We start from the raw sequence: 7201 nt of genomic DNA, 5'->3' as shown, positions 1-7201 counted from the left end.
TGTTTCTGGGCTGACTTTGTGATTTGTTTGGCCTGTAAAATGTGATGGAAGTCACGGTGAGCCAGTTCCAATTCTAGCCTCCAGAGGCCTTGGATATTTCCTTTCTGTCTCTTGGATCCTTGTCCCCACCATGAGGTCCGGGCTAACCCACTGGAGCATAAGAGACCGTGAGGCCTGCCATCCCATAGCCAGCTGCCCAACCCTAACAGGCAGAGCTGCAGTCAACTGCAAATGCCTGAGGGAGTCAAGTTCGGCCTGGAGGAACAGCCAGCAGAGCTCAGCCCCAAATGCCAGCCTGCTGAATTGTGAGCTACATAAATGATCGTTGTTTTTAATCCCTAAACTTTAGGGCGATGTATTATGCAGAAATAGCTAACCGATACACAGGAACAGAGAACAACCAGTCCACATTGGAGAAGGAGGATTGAAGCCTCACAGATGGATGTAGCCAAGAAAAAAAGTGAAATCATTAGATAAGCTAATATGTTTGAATATCTTGAAAGAATGTTTCCATTCCTGATGGAGAGTTAAATACTGATTTACTTTTAGATTAACAGAAAGCTAGGCAATGTATTATCAAAAACGGTGTGCAAGGAGAGTTGTTAGATGGGTGTGTGTGTGTGGGGGGGGTTGGGGATAAGGGGAAAGGTGAAGGGATTTGGAAGCAGCTGGTAACCACAAGATGGCCTCAGGGTTTTTTTGAAAATTAATTTGGGGAAGGTATTCAATAATGTTGTAAAGATTTTGTTGGGTATCCGATGGACATGCGTCCTATTTGGGAGACCACCTCAGGGATACTGTGGATACCTGATCATGGCATTGTACACCAGAAGCTAAACATTAATGAATGCCAACTATAATTTTATATATATAATGTGATGGTTCAGTGTGAGTTCGGAGGGATAGTGGATGGGGGGAGGGGGGTTCACAGTGTGAGGGATATAAATGATGAACGTCTAAGTATTACCTTGTCTTGTATACCTGAAACTAATAAAAAATAAATAAATAAATAAATAAATAAATAAATAAAAAATAAATAAAATTAAAACAAAACAAAACAAAACAAAAAAAAACGGTGTGCAAGAAAGAAAATGTAATCGTGATGTTCTACATGTCTCATTTGTTAGTGATATTCACATAGCCATAATAAAGAAAACACTAAATACTGTTTTAACCTAAAATGACAGAGATACAATATAATGATATTGAGAGGCTCAGAGGAAGGGGTTCTGTGTGTCCATGTGTGGTGGAAATTGAGGAGGTGAAACAAGGTAAAACCCTAAATCCTAATCCTTCCAGAGTTAGAAGTCAAGAAATAGCAGAATAATCCATCTAGTTGGAAGTTAAAGCTAAATATCAGAAGAATGACGTAGATGCCATTGTGGAACAGCCATGTTAGGGAGGTGAATTGGGGCAAGGGATCGCAGCTTCTTAGAGTAAGCTTGTAGAGGTACATGATGTAACCTATGTATATGTATAACAGAAATAAAATTCAAATCTACAAAGAGTGGACTGTAAGGATTTCCTTCTGTAGTAATTGCCAACTCACTATAGTAAATTTGAATCCCAAGGATTGGCTTTAGCAGTTCTGTCTTTTCTTGGTGCTGTTTCTGGTAGTGGAAATGCAGGTGATCATCATCAGTAGTTCTCATCGTGCCCCTCAGGCCCTCCCTCCCAAATCCAATCATCATCTTTGATTCTACCTCCTAAATATGGCAGCCCTCCTTTCTCCATCACTCTACCTCTGCAAGAGCTCAGGACACCATCTCTCACCTGGACCATTGCAGCATCTTCCCAACAAATTTCCCTGCCTCTCGTCTTTCTAGTTCCCCTCAAATAGACTTCACAGAGCTGCCAGGATGATCTTCCTAAACAAATCATCTCAGGTCATGGCCCTGTCTAAAATCCTTTGTTGACTTGCCTTTGTCTTTAGCACAAAGTGTAAATTCCTGTAACGCCTATACCGGCTTAAAGAACCCAATCCCTGACCCTACCTAAAATTTCATTAATTACAGTATGCATGGCCCTTTGTGCTTGGGGCTCTCCATCCTTTTCCAGCTTCATCTCTGGACATCAGTCAAGCTTGTTTCCAGCTGTACTAAGCTTCTTCCCAACCCTCATCTTTGTCATGCTCTGGTTTTCTGCCAAGTTTTTGCACATGCATTTCTCTGCCTTGAACACTATTCTCTACTCTCGCAGACGCTGTTGGTTACCTACTCAAAATTTACTCTTCTTTTTGCCTACAGAATCCTGGACATCCTTGGCCTCAGGGAAGGTGGGCCCAAGACGTGGTCCAGAGGTGGATTACCCAATTCTGGCTAATGATTTGTACGAGGAAGTCACTATGGAACGAGAAGGATTTTCCCTACTTGCTAAGAGGAAGGTATGTAAGGAAAAACTCTCACCCCTATGCTTGCCTAGCTTTCACAGAAATTGATTGTGAGACCCTGACCTACTGCCGACCATTGGAAGAAAGGAAAAGGATTCTGACTAGAATCCAGATTTCTTAGAGCCTCTGCAGCAGTGCTAGAAACTTTAACACCAGACATTTTGTTATGTAGAAAAATAACCTCTTCTTTGATTATGGAACTATTGACTAGGCATTACTAGAAGCTGAAAGTGTTTATGTTTGATATAGCTAGCTTTCCCAGGCTAAATCCTGCTCATCCTTCCGGTCCCAGCAAAGTCACACCTGGAACACCAGTACCAGCTTAAAGAACCCAATCCCCAACCCTACCTAGAACTTCATTAATTACAGAATAATGGATAAAAGCACCAGCTCTGAAGCCAAACTGCCCGGATTCATAGCCCAGCTCTACCACCTACTAGCTCGTAATCTTGGGCAATTATCCTCTCTCTGCCTTAGTTTCTTCAATTATTATTTATTAAATATTACTAACCTTATCTAATTGTCACAGGGATTAAATGAGATAATGCATGTAATGCACTTTGTAATTGGCTCCTGATAATCATTCAGTTAATGTCTGCTGTTATTAATCAACGGAAGCTTCACCATGCTCTGTCACAATGGCCTAAAAGTCTTCTTCCCAGATAGAGGGTAAAGTTAATGAAGACAGAGGCTGCATCTGTCTAGTTTTATTGCTACATTCTTACACATACCTGGCCTAGAGGTACTGCCAGTAAATGTTTATTGAATAAATAAGCATATACAAGTATCACCCAATATGCACAGTATATGGAAAGTAAACCAAGTCAAACATTAACCCAGTTGGAGAAGTTTTTCCACAGGAAACCAGTGACGGGAGTTAAAAATCAGCAACTCTAGAAGGCTACTGCAGGAAGAATTTCCATCATTGGCTCAAAGGACAAAATACCCATGTGTTCCTAAGGCCCCTGGCTAATGAGCTTCACTCAATCAAGAAAAAATCACTAGATTAGACAAAAGATATTCCACAGTCAGTGCTGGGCCGATTGTCCATGAGCCTTTGCCTTGGCTTTGTCCACATCTGGCCTTCTAAAGATTGAATCTGTGATCAAAGACAGGTTGTGGGAAATAGCATTTAATCAAAGCTAACCGAGTCCAGATATCTCTCCCCATCCCCACCCCGGTATCTTTCTTGTTTCATTTTGATTTACCATGCTTGCCACTCACACTGTTAGCAGGGCAACTCCCGCTTTCTGGGCCTTCACCTCATCCCCATCCTTTACTTGGGCTGGAACCTCATGACAAAGCTATTCTTTGTAGTGTGTGTGTGTGTGAAAGTAAAGTAGGAAAGGAAAACCTAGTGCAATAGTAATTGCATACAGGTGTCTTCTGGTGAGTGTGCAGTTTTATTCCTTCATATCTGCTGACAGGTAAGATAGAAACATATTCCCTGGTCTTCAGAAAGCTCCTATTGGTCGATCCTCATGATAATTTGCTTTCTTAACTCTTTCCCTTCACCTTGAGCAATTATGGCATCTTTCTTTGCAGAAGCTCAGTAATAGGAAAACTGGTTTATGAATCTGGCAACTTTTTCTTCCCTAAAGATTTTTTTTTTCCTCTCACACATAGAGCTAAGACAAAGGGGGAAACGTATGCATTTTAAGCGAGATGTAAGAGGATGAAAATTGAGTTTACTTAATATTCCTACTTACTCCTTTATAGGAAGAACTTGAAGAAGGGCATAGGAATTTGAATCTTCGGATAACCCAGGGCTGGAGCCACATGAGGAATTTTCCTTTAAAAAATTAAAAAAACAAACAAAACATTTTTAGCCTCTGGATCAATCAGACTTTAAACTGTATTTGCGGGAGGATATCAGCTCCAGAGATCACTCCATAACAGAGAAATAACAGCAATAATATCAGCAACAACTCACATTTATCAAGGAGCATGCTAAGCACTTTTATATCATTACTTTATTCACTCTCAATACACCCTTGAGATAGGTTCTATTATTACTTCATTTTCCAAAACAGGAACCTAAAGCTTAGAGAGGTTAAAAATAACTTATTTAAGGTCATGGAGCTAGTAAGTGGGGGAGGAGCCAAGACCCCACATTACATCTGACCAAAGCCCGCGTCCTTGACCAACGTAGGAACTCAGATAATGTGCGTGACCAGTACGGGGAGATTACCTGGACCCATTGCAAAACTGCCTCCAGTTTTCTCAAGGGTCTCCGCTCCAAGTGCTCATGATTGGAGAAACCTGGTTTTGATCAAAGAAGTCAACACAGAGAGTGTAGGCAGCGGAGCAAAGTACAGCTGGCACATGTGCTCTGCTTGCTCCAGAAGTATTTTTAAAGGTGATGTAGTCAGGCAGGTATCTTTCATTTGCAATGACAGAAGTCCCCCTACCTTTCTGGGACCCTCCATAAACCCAGAGAACTTCCATGGAATAGGCCCTGCAGGCTGTCTGCTGGAGACGTCACTCTTGTCCATCTCTCATTAGCTGTATGATCTTGTGCAGGTTGTGTTGCCTCTTTGTGCCTCCTTTTTATCTGTAAAGCAAACATGATGGGAGCACTTGCCTCAATCGTGGGCCTAGAGGGCAGATCCTGGAGCCTCAGAAGATCCCCAGGCTTGGAAACTTAATGGGGTTTGCCCTGCTGGGTTTTGACATTTTGAATTTCTTCTTTCCATTTTTTCCCTTTCGGAAAGCGAATGTCTATAAGTGCCTGTCCCACCGTTGTACATGTGTTTTGAAGCAAATAACATGTTTTCTAATTTCATAGGTTCCTAGGTGGAGAGGAATTTTGCCATAGGATGAATCATACAGAGACTCAACCATACTTGATTTAGATAATTTAAATGATGATATTTAGATAAGATGAGATTTTGGACTTGAGTTGATGCTTTAATGGGTTGAAATGTGAGGGAGTGTTGGGATGGGGTGAATGTATTTTGCATGTGTGGGACAGATGGCAATCTTTGGGAGCCAGAAGGAAGATAACAGTAGGCTGAAAAATGTTCTCTCCAGAGAAGATATCCATGTTGTAATCCCTGGAACCTCTGAATGTTATCTAATATGGGGGAAAAAAAGTCTTTACATATGTGATTAAGAATTTTGAAATGGTGAGATTATTCTGGATTATCCGTGGTGGAGAACAGGAGGGCCTAATTGCAATCACATGTGTCCTTATAAGAGGGTGGTTTTGATACTAAATGAATTTTGAATTGGTAGAATTTCAAGGGTGGTGAGTGGTAAAGTAAAAATCTTTCTGTGTGTGAGATTCTTTTGGCATAAGGCACTCCTTTGATGGTTCTGGTGCCCAATATTTTTGCCTGGTAGGAGAGTCTGCCTTAAAATAAGGTTAAGGGATCATGCTAGCAAGTTATCATTAATTAAGAACCTACTATGCGTCAGGCTTTCCTCCTGAGCACAGTGCCTACATGAGCTAATTCAAGTCTCTAACAATGCTGTCAGTAAGGGGTGACGGTCCCCATTTTATTTTCTTATTTCTTATTTTTATTGAAGTATAATTGACATATAGCGTTATGTTAGTTTCAAGTGTATAACAATGATTCAATATTTGCTTATATTGTGAAATGATCACTGCAATAAGTCTAGTTAACTTCCATCACCATGCATAGTTACAATTTGTTTACTTATGATAAGGACTTTTAATATCTACTGTCTTAGTAACTTTCCAATATGCAATACGGTGTTATTAACTCTAGTCTCCATGCTGTACAGTACATCCCATGACTTACTTATTTTATAACAGGAAGTTTGTACCTTTTGATCCCTTTCACCCGTTTTGTCCACCCCCCACCCCCCACCTCTGTTAACCACCAATCTGTTCTTTGTATCAATGAGCTTGGGTTTTTTCGTATTGGGTGGTGTTTTTTTTCTTAGACTTCACATATAAGCAAGATCGTATGGTATTTGTCTTTCTCTGTCCGACTTATTTCACTTACCATAATGACCTCAAAGTCCACCCATGGTATCAAAGATGACAAGATTTCATGCTTTTTATGGCTGAATAATATTCCGTTATATATAATGGATATATATATATATATATATCTACAATTAATTTGTCCATTCATCCATTGATGGACACTTAAGCTGTTTCCATAACTTGGCTATTGTAAATAATGCTGCAATGAACACGGAGGTGCACATACCTTTTTGAGTTACTGTTTTTATTTTCTTTGGAAAAATACCCAGTATTCCTAGATCATATGGTAGTTCTATTTTTAATTTTTTGAGGAGCCTCCATACTGTTTCCCATCGCGGCTGCACCAATTTATAATCCCACCGGCAGTGCACGAGGATTCCCTATCCTCTCACATCCTCATCCACACTTGTTATTTCTTATTTTTTTACGTAGTAGCCATTCTAACGGATATGAGGTGATATCTCACTGTGGTTTTGATTTGCATTTCTCTGATGATTAGTGATGTTGAGTGTCTTTTTATGTACCTGTTGGCCATTTTTATGTCTTCCTTAGAAAAATATTTATTCAAATTTCTGCCTATTTTTAGGGTGGTTACTGTTTTCTTGCTATTGATTTGTATGAGTTTTTGATATATTTTGGATATTAACCCTTTATCAGATATATGATCTGTAAATATTTTCTCCCATTCAGCAGGTTGCTTTTTTATTTTGTTGATGGTTTCCTTTGCTGTACAGAAGCTTTTTATTTTGATGTAGTCATACTTGTTTGTGGTCAGATTCAAAAAGTGATTGCCCAGACGGATGTCAAGGAGTTTAGTGCCTAGAGGTTTTTTTAGGAGTTTTATTGTTTCACTG

Source organism: Rhinolophus hipposideros, assembly GCF_964194185.1.
Source record: "Rhinolophus hipposideros genome assembly, chromosome: 10".
In the NCBI taxonomy this organism is placed as follows: domain Eukaryota; kingdom Metazoa; phylum Chordata; class Mammalia; order Chiroptera; family Rhinolophidae; genus Rhinolophus; species Rhinolophus hipposideros.
Note: the sequence above shows the minus strand (reverse complement) of the source record.